We start from the raw sequence: 20,002 nt of genomic DNA, 5'->3' as shown, positions 1-20,002 counted from the left end.
AGCACATCTTAAAAAAGTAAACGACAAAGACAACAGAATTCTGGAACAATATTAATCTACTTGGTATTAAAGCAACACTGTTTCAGTCACATGAATTTTACCTGAACTATTCCAGTTTTCATTTGGTGCAATACAAATGCACTTGTTCAAAGGAATACTTTAACGTGTTTTCCCATACACTTGCAGAATGTGCTTGCATATCTCATTTTAAAGGTCGCTGTGTCTTTTATAGATCTCTGATCAGTTTTACCAATTTACTCGCCTGGCAGTGCTCTCTATGCTGTAAGACCAATTCCCATTGTGTTTTTTTTTTTTTTTTTTAAATTCAATTCCTCCCACTGCTTCTGCAAAGTGGACACAGAGTTTGGGACAACACCAGAGCCTTTTAGCCACACTGAGGTAATAGCTGTATAAGCCTCCAGATCGCAGGAACACAAGTGCTGCACTACTGCTGCATTTAAAAGTCAAAATCTCCTCTTCCCTAATCAAGTGATTACCCTAATTTTCTGGGTTTTATTTTAATAATTTATATATAGACAAATATTTATGCATTTCAAGCAACACTGCACTATCCTTTAGGTTGATCACCCCCACCCCCCAATTTTATTTCCCTAAAAATTATTCTCTACATATTTCTGTCATGGAAATAACAGTCTGCTAAACATAGCATCACCACAGGACACTCTGCATTAGAGATCTTACTGAAGGCTCACAAAGTGACAGACAGAATGACTTCCCTGAAACAGTTACAACACACCTGTTGTAGTAGGCATCTTGTGGGGGCACAGGATGTACAGGACAGGCTTCTCCCTAAGCATAGAGAGACAGTGCTATCGTGCTGACCTTGATGCAGAGAAAACAGGAAAAAAAGAAGGATGAGAAAAGAATGTGGAAATGGCCAAATAAGGCACAATGTTACCTGGTATGAACCAATCAGAGTGGGACATGACAGCACAGTTTTGTAGGTAAAATGTATATAAGCTGTGTTCAGTAGTGAATAAACGCCATTTTACCGCTCATCATATTGGTGTCACCTCGGTATATGGCCAAGCCGCAGGCTCCCCAAGGCAACGAGCATCATGGTTGACTTCAATAGTCAACACATATCAAAACTTCAGTGTTTTACCAAGAATTATCTGACCTAAAATTCAATTTACATTTATTGTAATCACTGATAGACATGGAGGGAAAAAGACAATTCTCTACATTAACATGTAGAAATTCCAATATCATGTGCTTCTTTAAAATATCTTTATTAAGGAATGGAGGAACATTTTCCAAGATCCTTCATATTTAGATGGAGAATTATGTAAGCTTATCACCTCTCAGATACTGAAAAAAATATGGTTTTCCCTTAGATTGCAATAAGACTTTTGTCTAATTTATCATTTTTCTACCTATCATTAATATTATTTGTGAAATAAGAATACTACTCATGGAATATTATTGGAAAGTTCTTCCTGTTCAATGAAAAATATAATGAGCAATTTTTTTTTTTTTACTCATTCAAGAAAAATTTCCTTTCTGATTAGTTCCCAAACTATGCCATATATTTGCATAATGGTGCATTACAGGACCACATCCAAGACTTGCTGAGAAGTAGCCAGAAGAGAGATGGTCTTGTTTGCTCTAACATTCATTTCAGTTGCAGGTTTACAATTTTAAGGCTAAGCTGGGTAGGTACATGCAAATATTTTGTGATTCTTCAATTCCAAAATATCCCTCCCCCCCCCCCCCCCCCCCCCCCCCATCCCATCCATCTTGCTCCAATTCTGGTTAAGTTACACAGAAAAAACTAGAGGTCCTTCTCAGCAAGAAGTTGACTACAAGTCAGCAATATACCCTTGAAGCAAAGAGGGCAAACATCCTCCTGGCTGCATAAGAGGAAGTAATTCCAGCAGGTGGAGAAAGGCAACCAATTCCCGCTACTCAGCACTGACACATCTGGCATACTGGGTCCAGTTCTAGGCTTCCCAGTAAATGAGAGACACATACTGGAGGGAACCCAGCAAAGAGCCACTAAAAGGAGAAGAATTTGGAGCAGAAGCCCCAAACCCCTGAAACTTCAATTTCTGAGATACTGTGATTGCCAGTTAAAAGAGAGGGTCTCTGTCAGGGCATGATACAGGAACATGCCCTTACAGTGCTTCTTTCTATACCTCTTTCTTTTCACCCTTCTGATTCCTCCACAAGTTGGGGGGGGGGGGGGGGGGGGGAGAGGGTTCTGTGGGACTAGAAGTTGCTTTCTTCCAGCATGAAAATACTTGTTTATACAGATCATCTGCATTGTGTCCATACCTTCAGGAATTCCCTGGTGTTCTTTCAAGTTCCTAGAGATTAATTCATATACTTTATCCTATGAAATTTTTTTGCTTCTGCTTAAAGAACATACCAGAGTCCACCAGCCTCAATGCCAGATTACATATAGACTAGATATGTTCCATTTCTCTCCAGGTCTCTTCTTGGGCCCTTCCAAGATATAATTATGACTTCCTCAGATAAATCATTGTTTTAACTCTACAGTCAATGAATTGATGTTTGGATTCTGTTGCAACACTCTAGAATAAAATTGGGAGCAGTACTCCCTCAAGCCATGGCTGAGGTGTGTATGGATGTTTGCTGGTGCTAAACCTGACAGAGCAGCATAGTGTGAAGGAAGCTACATCTAGGACAGCTTCTGGTGCATACTAGAATTCTTGATTATTTGCATCCTCCAAATGGTGCACAGTATCACCCAGAGATCCCTACCTGATAGGTAGCAGCGCAGAACACTGGTAATAAGTTACCACAGTCCTACATAAATCCTGCAGACAAACAGTAACATAGTACCTAAGACAAGGAGTGAGTTGATTTACCACTGTTTTAATTGGTAGCACAGAAAAGTGATCCCAGCATGTGAAGCTTGTCCCAGTGTCAGGAAAGAGGTTTTTTTTTTTTTTAATTACTTCTATCAGTGGCCCCCTATAATAAAAAACTACAGATTTCTGCTACCTCATAAAACTCCCTCATATTTGGCAGTAATTCATCACTCTTACGAGTTCCAGATTCATTTCTTATTTAATTTGGAAATAGAAGCATTTCCATATTGGCTTCAAGCTGTAGTCCAGTGGCCCAAGTAGAGCATAGATATCAACAATTAAAATTATTTTTCCTCATGATTTATCAATACGGATATTATAATAGATCATGATAGGAATGCAAAGAGGTCATTCATGGAAAAGTCGTTAGACCTGACTCAAAGCACCAAAAAACATACAAGGAAAACATAGATCTAAACCTGAAATTAGTGAATCAAGCTATTTCTAATATAAAGAGTATTGACAGTACAGTATTTATTTCAGCTGAAATTGATTTTCCTCTTTAAATTTCTCCACTGAGTTTATAGATTGACTTTCAACCAAACCTGAAACCTTGTACACACTTTTTATAGATTTTCCTTCCAAATTGTTGTCTCTAGACAGATTTAGTTGTTGAGTGTTTGATAGACAAGTTCTGCTTCTGAGTCTTTAAAGTAATTTTCATTTTCCTTACAACATCTTGAGATGTCATCTGATGTATTTACTTTGATAAAGGAAGGAGAAATTAGTTGTCAATGAAGACTGATTTAAATGAAAAGAGAAAGGAAAATAAGCATTTAACTAGTACACTTTAATATACCTAGCTAAACTAAATTGCTTTATCATTCTGATTAACTTCTTCAGAATTCACAAAGGAAAGAAATTAAGAGATTTCATGGGTTATATTTACAGTGACAGCCTCACTTTGAAACATGAAGGATCAAGTTTGCATCTCCCTTTTACTTGTGCCTTCATAATTAGTGGACCACTATTTTTCCTGAGATGCGTTTGGTTATATTTTGATATTCCTAGGCAGGAAGCTCTGCTCTTAGAACACTATGTCAGACTGCACCTTCCTACCAATAAACTGATAGTTGCACTAGAAATTGGGAAGCTAAGTGTGATCACCTCATTACTGTACCTATACATAAATGTTACCTTTGGTCCTTGCAAACAGAAGAAGTATCCACATACTACAGTTTCAATAAGGCTGGAGCGTAAAGCTTGGAAAGCAAGGCTGCCCAAACACTGAAATTGGAAGATGTTCCTCATCTGCTTATAGCTTTGGCAAGCAGTAAAAGTACCCACAGTAAAATCATATCCCAGGCTCCTGTTGTTGCATGAAAGGTAAGTTCAGATAAGAGTAAGGGAATAACAGATAAGAAGGAAGGATAAGACCTCTACAGGTTTTAATTTCCTTTCACGTTTTTTCTTCTTGTCCAAACAGTTGCTAAATTTAATATTCATTAAAACCCAACCTTGAGCTGTTTTTCTGAGCTGGTAGATTTTACCACATGGCACTACTTTGGTTTTGATCTGACTCAATCACTCTAGTAGAGATGTATAATTTACATTGTTGCAGGAGAGGACCAAGAATAGCTGTACCAAAGAGTTTAACTCTTCATAAAAGAGAATAATCTTTTAATCAGAGAAGCTGGACAAAAATCCTAGCCATGTTTAGAGTGGATTTAATTAGTGTATTTGGGAATTATGCAACATGGTTGCTTGCAGAGCTGGCTTTAGGCCAGGCAACAGCGGGCAGTTACTTAGCTTAGCAGAATTACTGACAAGGATATGAAAAACTTGGCTCCAGATATTTAGGTATACCAAAGCACTACAACTTCCTGTCATCTTTTGGCTTTTTACAGTCTTAAATATTAAAAGCTCCCTAACTACCAAGAAAAGTAGCAAACAAAGTATCTTAAATACCTATCACTAATTTTGCTTTCAGTGGACTCTCTGACAAAAATCTCCAGGATGGAGTGGTGTCATATCACAGAGTCTCCCACACCCACCCAGCCTCATCTCTCCTCATTACCATGATTTCAGCATTGTTTTGCTTCCAAAAAAGAAAAACTGCTTCTGACAGGTTCTTGGCAATACCAGGTAAAGTATGTGCTAGCAGGCCAATAGTCATACATAGAAATGAGAACAGAACTCACCCACCTTCTGAAGGGACTATCTAGCAATACATCATCCTTCCTCAAAAAGCAGCCTAGGCCCAAGAGATGATTGCCCTTCAGTGGCTGCCCTTATATGAGCCCACCTGTCCCTGGGTCCACCCCTTCTGGTCACCTGTGGAGCACAGGTACAAACAATGTGCCTGTGCTCCCTGGGCCAGCCACACCCCTTCACGAGGTGCTCAGTCACCAGTTCAAGCCCTGATATAACAGTTTCCCTACAGGTGTGCTCCTCAAAAGTGCTCTTGCCTCTGCTTGTTTCAGGGGAGACTACTTAAAGCAATCACTTCATGAATCTGCCTGAAAAACTTTCTGCGTGTATGTGGGTATCTCTCTGTGGGTCTCTATGTGGTCTCAAGTTACATTGCACTTAAGAAGTGATTGGTTCCCCCAGCAAAATAATGCTCAAGTGCCACAATCAGGGATCCAGTGAGGGCCAGCTTGAGCTGCAGTTGACAGCGTGGAAGACCACATGGAACACCTTATTGCATCACATTAGGAGACTACTGAAAGTGATTGAAGATACCGCCAACCTCATCCCCTAGCATATGTATCTTCTACTACTCCAACTCAGTCTCTTGCTGTGTAAGAACTCGAATGTCATCACAAGGAATTTATCATGATTGTGACTTGATGACAGAAGACGTATTTCCAGTCCTTGATTGCTAAATACTTAGGAAAAAATATTACCTTGACTTTCTCTTCTCCTACACAACATGGAGTGTGAAATAGAGACCTATCATACATGATTTTTGTGAAGGAAAATTCCATAAAGTATTTTAATATGGTAGTATTTGAAACGTGAGTGGAGAAGATAGGGGGTGCACTATGATGAGCATAATATTTGGTAGGAGAGCCAGCTTTCTGAAAACTTTGGTTGCTAGCTCTTGTTCAGATGCTACTTAGATTTATGTTAACCCAGCTACTGGGAGTCTGCATGGTGAGACAAGTCAGGGAATTCAGCAAAGTTAGAAAGAACACAGAAGAATGTGTATGTATTTTCTGAAGCACTGTATTTTCACTGTATGATTGCAGGGAAAAAAAGAAAAAAGTATCAGCATTAAGTAAAGGAAGGAGGTGGAATAATAGCTGCTTAAATCATATTAAATCAAATACTTTCTAAGTCACAGCTTGAGGTATAAGTGGACTTTGTTTGTTAAAAAAAATGTGTCTGGCAGCTGACGGAGCAATTGATAAGGACAATCTGAAGAAAAATACTTATGGGGAAAAGGGTGTGATAGAGGACAGTGAAGACCTACTTTGGGAGCAAATCAAGCAAAATGGTTCTCTGAAGAGCAAGTAAATGAGATGCTAATGAAATATTAAATCATTGCCAGAAAATAGAATACATGAGTTTACACAATATTTATGATAGATAAATTATATATCCTCCTAGAAAATAGAATTTAGAAGTAGCAATTCAAAAAGATGCTTGGAAGATTCCAGATAGAGATCATGAAATTGGAGAGTATCTAGTGAAGGGATAAGCATCAGTGCAAAAGTACATTTCCTTCTAATCATTTAATGAATGCTTCTGGTATTTGATTTTAGCTGTTTCCTCATCTAACTTAGATTTGTTTGTGAAGTACAAGCTGGTGCTTTATGCAGAATCTGAAGATGACAGGAATTTCAGGATTGGGTTTAGATCAAGACACAAGATCTCTTTAAAATGCTTATTCAAGAAACCAGTAGTTAACAGATTCATTGTCCTTTAAAAAGAAAAAATGGGTGAATAATACTTAAAATCATTCTGTATAAAATAGTTCTGGGTATACAGTTCTGTGAGTCTAACTGTATGCAATTTACAGAAGATATATAACGGTAGATACCACAGAGACTTTTTGTGTGGTAGATATCATGCAGACACAGAACAAAGAAATTGTATTATCAGAAATGAAGTGTTAAACCAGCACTTTAAAATCACTTTATACCATTTTGACTCCCTGATCTGTATGTTACACGAGTCTCATACTCTGGGTTATAAGTTTTTAAAATGATTTCTAAGTCTCTATTTTACGTAAATTATGTCATCTTTCAATCTCAGTAGCTTTGGCACATTTTATCACCCCAAGCAGGTCGTAATTTGTTAGCTTTCTTTGCTTGAACTGAGTAGTATAGTATTATATTAGGTTCTTTTTTTTCTCATTTTAAAATGACTTTATATGACAAACACTGGACTGTGAGAGATCTACTCTGACTATTCAAGGACTCCTCAGAACTAATAAATGTTGTGAAATGGCTTCTGACAATCTGGTACTTTTTCAGTAATGAAGAAGTAGAAGTCAGCAGCTCCCTACCTATAAGCCCTAAGATTTAGAGTACGTGGGGACATGAGCCGCTTTGGTTTACTTAGATTCAATTTTTACCACCAGTTTTGTCTATAAGCAGTGAAGAATACATATATATCTTAAGGCAGCCCAGTGCTTCAGAGAGTGGAAACCTGAAGCCAGCTAACCATGTCCCAAAGGGTAATCCCATTAAAAACAATGTTAGGGATTAGTGTGGGATGTATTTTTTGAAAGCAATTTGTATTCCACTGAAGGCAAACTTTCAAAAGCAGAGTTAGAAGTTAGCATCAAAGAGTTAACCCTATATAAGCATTGTGTCATTAATTTTCAAGGCCTTCTTACCCATCCTTCCCAGGGAGAGGCTGGTTTTAGGCAGTTGAAATTGCAGAGATCAAAACGCTTATTAAAGATTTATTAGGGTAAGGAATATACTGTACCTACTACAGAAGATAATTTATATATCCTACCACATTTCTGGAAACAGTGAATTTTGATAGATTCATGGAAGGCTAAGGACTGTCTGAAAATGTGGTGGCAGCTCATGTAGTAAATAGAACAGGCCAAGGACTGCTCTCTGCTCCTGGGGCCATCTGGCACAACGTATCCATGGGACTGAGTTTTCTTCATCCCAAAACAAAGCAGCAGCATCCACACACCTACAGGATGTGGTCACTGACCATGTGAAGCCTAGCATCATGCCTGGGAGGAAAGATAGTGTGCTTGGGACAAAATTTACTAATATGCAGTATGGACAGTTACGTGCCAAAGCCTGGACAGGTCCACTGGTACTGTCTCTGTGTTGGTACAGACTTAGCCAAAGACTACAGTGGAGCAGCTGCAGAATTACAGACAGCAAGGAGGACAGCTAAGACAGTGGAGGTTGTATAGATAAGGTGTAGATTTAGAATTTAAAAAATAGAGTTCAAACCATAGATGGCTGCTCAAGATGCTTTTAAAATGTAGCTAAACTCCTAATGTTTGGGCGTACTCTCCCTTTTAGTGGGAATGAAGGATTTAACGTAATGTTAATGACATTTAAAGTGTCAGATGGTTTCTGCATTTTCTTCCACAGCTTCTGCTGTATATCTAAAGGGATATATGAGGATAATTGGCAAATACCTTCTAAAAGCAAGGTAATTTACAAATATATGTGAATCACCAACCCACATAAAGCTATCAGAAGGGCAGTGTTGTATAAGATTGCTGTTTAAAAATTGCTGTACTTCACAGATATTAAATGATCACCGTATCCTTAAGAAAAAAGTTTGGGCAAGGTTGTGGCCAGTTTCAGATGTGGCATTTGCTACAAATGGTGTTCCTTCAAGTTTTAGTTTAGATAATTTCTATAACTTTGCTGTTTGTTACTGCACATAACTGTAGAAGTCTGTAGAAATATCACTCTGTAAATGGAATCCTGAACTCTTCCCTCCAGTGAATATCTGTGGTGTTTAGTGGGAGTTAGTCATGAAGTGTGACCAGATTTTATGATGTTATTCAAGAATTTTACCAGTTTTGTAACAAATTATAGATATTCTGCATGGAAAATTTGACAGAAAAAACTAGGAAACAGTGAACTGTTTTTGTAGTAGTTAATGTCAAGGTATATATACAGTCCCACGGATCCTACTGAACATGATATTCATTACATAGTTACAAAGGCAGAGTTTAAAAATACAAATTTTGTGAAAGCCACAAGCCCCCTGTTGTCATAATACATTATAAGAAATTAATCTACTGTTTCTTTTATTTAAAAACAAGCAAAAAGCAAACAAACAACAAAAAAAAAAACACACAATGAAATCAGATCACTTGAAGTGTTTGAATGTTTGTCTAAGGGTTTATATGTTTAAATCTTTATGAAGGACGTAATTAAAAATTAGAGAGTTGTGAGATTCTGCAATGGACTAAACCTTGAAGTAAATTGTGATGGTAAGGTGGGTGCTTGTGCACTGTGTCAGAATGAAATGCAGACTGATGCATTTGACTTCGTAAAGAAAAATGATATCTGGATAGTAGTCATCCAGACTTTCCAGACAAAAAGAGAAATTCCACGTGGCCTGGGTTCACGTTATGCGAGGAACGTGCTGAGGTCCAGCTGCTATTAAAATAAAAATTATATACTTAAAGTTAGGCAGGAACTTAAAGTCTTCTAAATTCTCTTTCTAGTACTTTTATTGAATTATTGCTTTATTAGACAAGTTTAGAAGTCTTCTGTTGCTGTCTATCTTAATGTCTCTTACATTTAATCTAGTGGTTGGCAACTGTGCCCACAGCAGGGGGTTGAAACTAGATGATCTTTAAGTCCCTTTCAACCTAAGCCATTCTTTGATTCTATGATCTCATGTATCTTCATTTGTATCTACTAAGAATGGAGATCATCAATGAATTTCATATTTCTTTTAAAAAGAGTCTGTTCTGTTGCCTGTATCAGTTCCGCTGTAATAAACAGAAATAAGTCTTCCAGTACATTCACCTCCTTCTGAGCTGTTTATCAAGCAAAGTTCTTTGTATCATTCTACTTCAGCTTCTGAGAAAGATAACACTGCTCAAAATGGTACAGCATCTGTTGGATTGCACAAAACCCTACATAGTTTTATTATAGAGCTGCCTGCAAGATCTTAATTAATTGTTCGCATATGAAACAATGACAAATAGTGTTTCATTAGGTGGTGATATTTTTAATGCTGACTTATATCCCTATGTCTGTTTGGACTGTGTGTGTGTAAAGAGGTTAGTGAATTCATACTGCATTAAAAGTATATATATGAAATATTTAGAGAAAGAAATTGCAAAATACTACACCAAAACCACCACCACCAACAAAAAGCAACAACAAAAATCCATGTGGCCAGCTCTGTTAGCACAGAGAGCTATTTTCTATTTTGTTTCTATTTTATCTGAGAAAGAAGCTTTGTTTGGCATGCTTTTGTTACCTTTGCTACAGAACCTCCCAGGCACATTGCATTTAGAGCCATCTGAGGAGCCAGGCCAACTCCACAAGCTGAGAGCAGACTCCTGGCAGGTGCTAAGATTTTCTCTGCTCACTGGCTGTCCAGCACAGGTAAAAAAGTACAAGGAAGGTACAACACTAAGCTGTTACAGCACATGCTGAAACTTTGCTTCATGGAAAGCATTTCATAACTGATCAAATGCTCCAACCATTTTAAGACTGAAAAGATACATCTTCCTTTTGAGACATTTGGTTGTTTTATGCTTACTACTTTTAATGTAATTACTGGTGTTGAGTGAAAAAAGTGTGCCCTGAGTCTTCTGAGGCTACTTTAGAAATATTTAATTTTTCAGTTTTATATTTAAAATCAATAAATGCATCCAGCACGTTTGGTTTTGGATTGTTTCTGGAAGATAGTTTGGAGATACAGTAAGATTTCTGAGCAGCAATTTCAAGCTTTGAAAAAAAATTACTCATTTAGAAAAGGTTCTATTCACATTTTTTTCAGCAGTACATATTGAATTACTATAAACATTATATATATATACATATATATATATGTATTTTAAAGTCAGTGTTATTGAATAATACAGAACACTTGCCTGTTTTCCAAACCACTGAAGAATTTGAAAAAACTGCTGCTGGAAGTGGCAAGTTTTTCTGTGTAAACACCTTTATTTCTTTAGACATAATTTTAAAAATCTCAGTTTTACCTCAGCATGAAAGAGATCAGGAGCAGTTTCTTTTGCACAATATTCAAAATTATTATTTCTGAGAAAGTTTATAAAATATGGCAACTCTTTATGGAAAACTTAATATCTGGAAACAGACATAGCATGTATTTCTTTCTGTACGTGAGATGATGGTATTCTACTATGCAAGTACAGAAGATGACTCCCTCCTCTATTGTCAGTATCTGTGCTGTATAGAGGATTTCCTCACCAAAAACCTCTGAAAAAAATTTTGTCAGTCTCCCTGAGGCACTGTGGCTGTTTGTCAAATCTCCCTTTGCCTGGATGCTAAGGCTCATCATATGACATTAAATGTTCTAACAGTGATATGGATCAGCAAGTCTGATTTGCACAGTCTAGATCTGATTTCAGCCTCACTGTGATTTTGTGCTGTTGGATCTCTTCGCTTTCTTAATGTCGTTGGAAATACTCTCAGATTACATCAGAATATCCCAGAAAGTGAAATCAAATGGCTGGTCAGCTTCAGCTCAGAGTGGTCGTGTTGTGAATCTGGGACTGATCCAGTAAAACTTCGTTTGGTTTACAAGATGTTCTAGTCATTTATGTTTCTTTTTCATACATGTACACATATCAGTTATCTAACAGTCAATGCTGTGAAACTGTTGACAGTAAATTTTCTGTCAACTTTTAATTCTGCTTCTTTTCTATAATTATGTCCGTAATAGATTTTGTCTGCTAATCTGTATCTCTGTCACCTCATTTTTTTTGTACAATACTTTGTACAATACTTCATACTTTGAATCTTCTGGATTTATTTTTTAATTTATTATTTACTTTGGGATTTAGTGTTTATATTATAAATTACCACCAGAGACCATTCCACATTATTGGTTGGTCCAACAGTGGTCCAAAAGAATTTAATCTAGGACTTTGAGTCACCAGTAATAATCTGATCTAAAGGCATCAAAACCAGGCATAAGGTTTAAATCAGTGCGTAGAGATGGTTTTAACAGGCTGCTGCATTTTAGCTGCAGACAGGCTGGGTTCTGGTTAGAATGAATGGGTAGAGACTGTCCTAGAGGCTGAATGGTGGTTTCTTCCACAGACAGTGAGTACAAGGGAGTCCTATCAGATGTTCTTGCTCTTCTGTGTGCCTCTGAAAGCTGCTGTTTTATAGGAGTGCCTGTTTTCAAATTTGGTTGTTTTTTCTATTCCTGGGATATTTGAACTCTAATTGCACTGGGAATCAGCAAGAAGAAGTGGCAGTATTTCAAAGTTGTTATTTAATAGATGTAATAGCTGTTTGATAGGATGATTCATGTATCAGAAACATTAGTATGAACAGTATATCTTATTCAGGACAGACAGATAACAGAAAGAGATACAGGTGTTACCTTATGTGCTACCCTACATGAAGATTTACTTGCTCTGAGATTAGGAATAAAAAAGGGCATGGAACGCTTCATTGTTCCTGACTGACATTTAAAGAGGAAAAAGTTCTTGTGTTTTGATGGCAGTCAGCAGTGGGACACCTATCAAGAAGATGTCCTTGATGTGATGAATATTTCCAGATTTTTATCTTTTCAGATACTTTTCAGATTTGATCCTCATAATCAGGTAAATGCATGGAGGAAAAAACAATTTAAAATAACTTGATGAGTTATCATGAAACAGCAGAATTCAAGAGCAGGAAAAGAGGCAACGTGCTTCAGACGAACAGATTATAGACATTCAGAGAACCAGTGAGAAACTGTGGGAGACTGTTCTGAGAGAGTTAAAAATAGAAGATTCTTTAAAGAAACTATGTTAAATGCAAGTTCATGCAGAACTATGCAAAATAAACCATGTGATCTAGCAAATTATGATGGTATGGAGGAAGGATAAGAGATGTAGGTCCCTCACCAACGATAAGACTTTTAAGAATGATGAATAGCTGGACATTTGAGACCAAAGAGAGAAACTGAGAAGCAGAGATAGAAAACAAGTAGTGCATAGATGTTGTTTAGTTCACAGCATTTTGGTGCACTAACGGGTACAGGAAGCTAAGGAGAGGCTAGGTCCACTTCTTCACAGGGTGAAGGCATGGACAAACAAAGCCTGAAAGCCTAATATTATCTTGCTTTACTCTGAAGGTCAATTGTGAGCAGATGACATATTGAAACTAGCACCCATGATGACAAAGAAAAAAAAAAAAAAAAAAAAGGAAGAACTACACTACTTTGAGAGGGAAAGAAGATATTTTTATTTGTGTAGATAATCAAAATATGTTCTAATCAGCTAGATCAATGTGACATTCTCAAACTCTTGAAAAGGCTAGAAAGAGTTCCTATTTTTAAAAAGAAATAGAAGAGATGGTATAAAGTTATAAACCAAACAGTTAATTTCAATTCCTGCCAACATAGTGGAGATAAATAGTTAGCATATTTTGTTGTGAACATTTAGAAAGTAGCATATGAAGAAGAAGGAGTTGTCAATAAAAATCACATCAAACCAAAATCCATTCTGTTAAGGGACAATATAGCTGTAGAAAAGCAGTTAATGCAACATTTTGATTTCAGTGAGTCTTCTGACATCTCCTAGAACACTCTCATAAGAAAGCTAGGAACATATGGTCTATATGAAAATGTTGTAAGGGAAAGAAATCAAGCCACAGCAATACATTGAGTGGGTTTTTTCAATAATCTGTTCTTATTCTAGAATTATTTGATATTTTCTTCAATGACTTGTCTGACAAAGAGGAGAGGAGCTCATATTTGCAAATGATGCCTGTCTAGAAGGAAATGCACGTGGAGAATTCAAACTGAAAATATTCTTGTTAATTTAGAGAAAAGATTTGAGAAAAAGCAGGATGTAATTTAATAAGAAAAAAGTGTGCGTGTCTCTCTACTTAAGCGGCAATCATCTGCCCAAGCACAGTTGTAAAGGTGCCCATGTAACTATCCACATCTAGAGGGACCTTGATAGGCTTGAGAGATTAGCCCATACAAACATAATAAAATTCAATATGGCCAAGTGTAAGTTCCTAATCCTGGGTCAAGGCAATTCCAAGCACAACTACAGGCTAGGTGGGGAATGGATTGAGAGCAGGCCCAAGGAAAAGTGTTTGGGAGAGTTGGTTGATGAGAAACAACACAAGTCATCAGTGTGCACTTGCAACCAGGAAAGCCACCTGTATCCTGGGCAGCATCAAAGAAGCCTGGCCAGCACAAGGTGAAGTAGTTGATTCATCCTCTCTAATTTGTTCTCACGGGACCCTACTTGAAGTACTCTGTTCAACTGTACTGGATTCAGATTTGCAGAAAATCATACAGTATTTTGCAGAAAGGGTAAAAACTCCATTTTAGGACTATCTAGAACATCTCATAGGGGATTTACTCTTTTTTTTCTATTTAAGACTTGTCTTTGAACAGTTGATTACTCTCACACTCCATAGCTATATATATATTATATACGTATATATATATATATGTAAATTGCCCAGAATTGCAAGTGAAATAGTTTCTGTACACAGTTCCAGGCTAAAAGACTTTTCTTAGGTATTTAAATCCAAAAAGCTTCAACTTGTCTGAACATTTTCAAGGAGAGCTAGAGGAACTGAAAATACAGAGTCATGGAGCAATTCGATAAGAGTAGAGCTGCCATTGATGTGGACTGTTCCAAACAAACTTCAGCAAAGCCTTTCACCAAGTAGATACAATTAGGATGAAGGAGAGATTTTGAAGGGTTCTTCCACTGTTATTTTCTAAATGTATCATATTAACGGAAATAACAAGCTTTCACAGCATGGCCAGTATCCTGGGAGTTACTATACCACAGCAGGCTGGCGCATGTTCTGTTTGTAAAATACAGTGTACAGTACATGTTTCCAGGAAAATCATAAAGACATTTATGAATTACACTGGAATTATGTTGAATTCCCTTCCTTTCTCTCACAGAGATGGTTTCATTGCTGCACAGCTAAACAAGTCAGTCTCTCGGGGGGAAATATGAAAGTGTAGTGGTGACAGAAAGCACCTCTGATACATGACCAGATCACTGCATAATGCATTACTCTTATCCATCCTCAACCTTAAAAATCAGCACTAAGGTCTACAGCAAAAGTGGAACTGGCTTCTAATATTGAGGAATTAAAGCCTTACAAATGGATTTGATATGAATAAATCACATGAAGTCCTCACTGTCAAGTCCTCAGGATGCTGTCATTTCTTTGGGAAAAAAATAATAATTAAAAAAAAATGGTAACTTTGAGAAGAATATGAGAAATACATTTTCTGGCAAACTACTCTTCTACACCTATCAAATTATTAACATTTTGAATCTAAAAGCAATTGAAAACTGCTTAAGAGGTTGAGATGTTAAACTAATCAGAGATTATGGATTGCTGGGCAGATGAGATCAAGTGTTATCATGAATTCTTGTCATGTGACCCTGAAATTTAAGGCACTGTCAGAATGTGTGGTTGATATGTATATAAGACATTTATTATAAGACTTTCTTATTATAAGACTTTCAAAGAAAACAAATGATATGTTGTTATTTTTCTCTTGGTTTTGGTGACTTGAAGGGAAATTTGGAGGCTTCAGTAATTACATAGGTAACTCCAAAAATAATGCCTCCTACTTATTTCCATGGAAACTACAACAGATGCAAAGAGCACAGTAACATTATTTGATTCAGTAAATTCTCAGCTACAAGGCAGTGTCTTTCAGCATAGTCACCACCACTAGCTGTGCATTTTCACCAGCAATAAGCAAGAGCCTACATGCCATGCTGATGAAAACCTGCACAAGAGAAGGTGACCCACTGTTTCACAGCTGCTGTGATGGCATAATTGCTAAGAAAATATTGTCCATCTTTCATTGGCCTGAATGAATAGAGGTCAGAAGGCAACAAATCCAGACTGTGCGGTGGGTGTGGTAGGACAGTCAGACAGGACTGTCAGTGTGTTCCATGGTCTTTGAACTGGTGTGGAGCCTGACATTACTGTATTGAAATAAATGTTGTCTTCTTCTCTTGTCTGACTATGAAAGTTTGAGCCTTCAGCTTAGTCAGCATCATGATATAGTGGTCAGAGTTGATGGTTTATCCAGGTTCCAGGAAATCTGAAAGGATCACCTCTTTCTTATCACAAAAGACAGTGCATATCATTTTATCCACATCAATGGGGAATTCACATACTGCCACTCCATGGACTACTGTTTTGACTCTGGCTCATAGTGGTGACACTGCAGTTCATTGCTGTTAATGATGCTACCCAGGAAACCATCACCTTCAGCCTTGTACTTGTTCAATAGGTTCTGACAAACTTGCATACAGTGTTCTTTCTGTTTCAGTGAGAGCATTCTTGGGACCCACCTGGTGCAAACTTTGTGATATTTTAATGTTACCACCGTTTCCAACTCACTGAAGCTGATATTTAGCTCCACACACAGTTTCCTGGTTGTAATCCATAAATTTTTGGGATCAAGCTGCTTAAGGCGCTCTTCATTTTGTGGTGTGATGGCTGTGCATGGCTGTCCAGAACACGTCTTTTTCACATCACTGTCACCACTGCTGAAATGCACCACCGCCTCACTGTGCTCACATCCACAGTTTGATCTCCATCAACATTCACCAAGCACCAATGAATGTCAATGGGTGCATTTATTTCTGCGTGGAGGAATTCAGTGACACACCTTTGCTTGATGTGCACTTCCATGTCAGATGCCATTTTGTCAGACTGCCCCTCTGCTGCTATCTGTCACATGGCAAGAAAATGTAATGGAATATTGGCAGGAGTGTTCAACTTCAACTTCCATATTGCCAATATCCACCTCGGATATCATGGGCTTACATAGTAAAACAAATGGCATTACTTTTCAGAGGAGTCCTCATATAGGAAAGTCTGTGAGTAACTGTATCGATTTATCCTGAATTTGAAGAATCTCCACACTGCTTTAACAGGAGCAACTGCAGTTTCCCTGGACTTCAGGAACCTGGATTCAACACCTAGAGGTGGGATACTTGTGGAATTCTTCCAAGCTGATGTGTAAGAACCCTGTCACTTGGGCTGTCATTAGGAACTGCAACAGGCTTGATTCTTCGTTCTGCTCTTCTCCCACTGTGTTTCTGCACACATCCCCAGCTAGAATAATTGACAATGGATGCTGTGTATGGGACTGAACTGTTTTACATAAGGGAAAAACTACACTAAGAAATTTTCACATTTTTATAACATACAGTCAATAGTCAAAACCAATAAACAGTAATATGTTTTCATTTCAGTGATGATGAAAGCTGTAATACTAGTTTTGTTTATCAATGGAGACCTCATTTTTTTTTCTTTAGATACAGATGAATAAGAATTTGAGTTACACATTTTATTAAACAGAGAAAAGCAGTTGTTTTGTTCTCTGGTTTAGGAGCACAGATGGAATGTAAAAGAGGGCAGGTGAAGGAGGCTTGAACACGAATTTGTAACAATTAGTAGGCTGGATTACAACTTGTAAGTAAGAGTCATGTGATATAAATATATCATGGCCACGTGGCCCATTTGGGCTATATATTGGGTGTAAAATAGCAACTAAATGTCTGGAAAGCAACTACTTGCCTGTCTATGAGACATCTGGCTTTTTTCCTCATCTTGAGAATAACTTGCTGCTGCAGCCAACTGTTGTGTTTCTGGGAACTGTTTTATTTTCCTGCATAAAATGTAAGTGTAATGTGACACAAACCAATTTTCTCTTTTAGATTACTTAGTAGAATTTTTTAGTTTATTTATTTATTTATTTATTTTGGATCTTTGCTGCAGCAACCTCTGCTTCTTTTGCTACCCTTTTTGGCTGCCCTTCCTACCAGCCTCCTGGCCAACTAGTTGGGTTGGTTTAATCATTATATTTGGTACAGATTCCCTGCATTTAAAAGACCCAATGCCTTTTCTTAATGGTGTTTTTATTAACACAGACCAGGAAAAGATCATTGAATCACAGAATTGCTTAAGCTGGAAGGGACCTTTAAAGGTCATATAATCCAGTCCCCCTGCAATGAACAGGGACACCTACAGCTAGATCAGGTTGCACAGAGTCCAGTCAGCCTGACCTTGAATATCTCCAGGGATGGGGCAGCCATCACCTCTCTGGGCAACCTGTTCGAGTGCCTCACCACCATTACTGTAAAAATCATTTTTCTTATGTCCAATCTAAATCTCCCATCTTTTAGTTTGAAATTATTTCTCCTTGTTCCATCACAACAGACCCTGCTAAAGAGTCTGTCCCCTTCTTTCTTACAGCCCCCCTTTAGAAAATGAAAGGCTGCTCTCAGGTCTCCCTGGAGCCTTCTCTTCTCCAGGTTGAGAAGCCCCAGCTCTCTCAGCCTGTCCTCATAGAAGAGGCATTCCACTCTTTGGATCATTTTTGTGGCCTTCCTCTGGATGTGCTCCAACAGGTCCATATCTCTCCTGTGCTGAGGACTCCACATCTGAATGCAATATTCCAGATGAGGTCCCACCAGTGCAGAGTAGAGGAGCAGGATCACATCTCTTGACGTGCTGGCCATGCTTCTTTTGATCCAGCCCAGGATGCGTTTGGTTTTCTGGGCTGTGAGAGTACATTGCTGGCTCCTATAGAACTTGCCATCCACCAGTATCCCTAAATCCTTTTCAGCAGGGCTGTGCTATCCTTACATCCCCCAGCATCCCTAAATCCTTTTCAGCAGGGCTGTGCTCTATCCTTTCATCCCCCAGCTTGTATTGACAGTAGGGGTTGCCACAACCCAGACGCAAGACCTTACTCTTGGCTTTGTTGAACCTCATGAGGTTCTCCTGCACCCACTGTTCAGGCCTGTCTAGGTCTCCCTGGGTGACATCCCATCCCTCAGGCATGTCGACCACACAACACAGCTTGGTGTCTTCAAAGCTCACAGTAAAAAGGTTGCTGTTTTATGAGCCAAAATACAGCCATCTGAATGGTTTGGAGCTGGGAGACTGCAGCTACTTCTCTGTGTATTACACTGTCAGAGGTGTCTCCTGGTGCTCTCCACTAGCCTGCAGTCATAAGGGTAATTTTCTTTAGATCCTTACTGATTTCTCACCCTCCTGAGGAATGCTGAAGCATCTAGAAAAACAGTGTGGAGGCATTCACTTTTTGGAAATAGACACGGTGGAACAGTGAGATACAGCTCACAGGCTACAATTCTTCTTTCTTTTTCTGAAATTTCCTTTCTAGTAATAGATTAATTGAATCCACTTCTCTATTTCTGAAAACTACTGAGCTAGATTAAAAGTCAAGCCTTCCACTTATATTTTTTAAATTTTCTGTTTCCCATCTTCAAATGTTTCATGAAACTGCCACTGACAGACAAAGAAACTGAACCTAAAGATCACTATTTCCCACTTGTTTACCCAGGACTCGTTGGTATACAAATGTTAACTTTTCTGGAGTAATGAAACGATTATATATATCACTTGTGAATTTTTGGGAGCTAGTTGACATATAATCTGGCATTCTATTTGTGCAAAAAGCAGATTAGGTATTTTGTGATATGTCTTTTAGGACAAACTATGGAAAGAGCATTATTACATGTAATTCTGGTAACAAAGAATGGAACATTTGGGCGTGAAATGAGTAATAATACTATTGACGGACAGAAAAAAATGCATCTGTATGTGTGTATTTATATCTATAACAACACTTGCAAAATTGAAAATTCTTTTACTGTCCTCTCCTGATGATTCTTTTCAGCCCTGAGCCAAGGTCCTTAGCATGGTCTTTTCCCCCTGCTATTCACTGTTGGGTTGCAAGGTTTAATTTAACTACAACATGAATAAGGAGACATTGCACTTCGAAGCAATAACTCTCAGCAGCGCTAAAATACAGACCTCTGTAGAATCATAGTAAATTCACTCCTAAATTGTCACTTTTTTTTTTTCCACTAATTATAGCAACTGAATTAACAGACTGAGGCAACAGAATATATGGGGTTATTCAACTACATTTATGGGTTCCTTCAGAAGGAAAGAAAAGCTATAGCTACAGTAGAATAAACTTTCTCTTCTCAGAACATTGAGTCCATGGCATTT

The sequence above is a fragment of the Gallus gallus genome, chromosome 3 (assembly GCF_016699485.2).
Source record: "Gallus gallus isolate bGalGal1 chromosome 3, bGalGal1.mat.broiler.GRCg7b, whole genome shotgun sequence".
Classification (NCBI taxonomy): Eukaryota; Metazoa; Chordata; class Aves; order Galliformes; family Phasianidae; genus Gallus; species Gallus gallus.
This window is presented reverse-complemented; position numbering follows the sequence as displayed.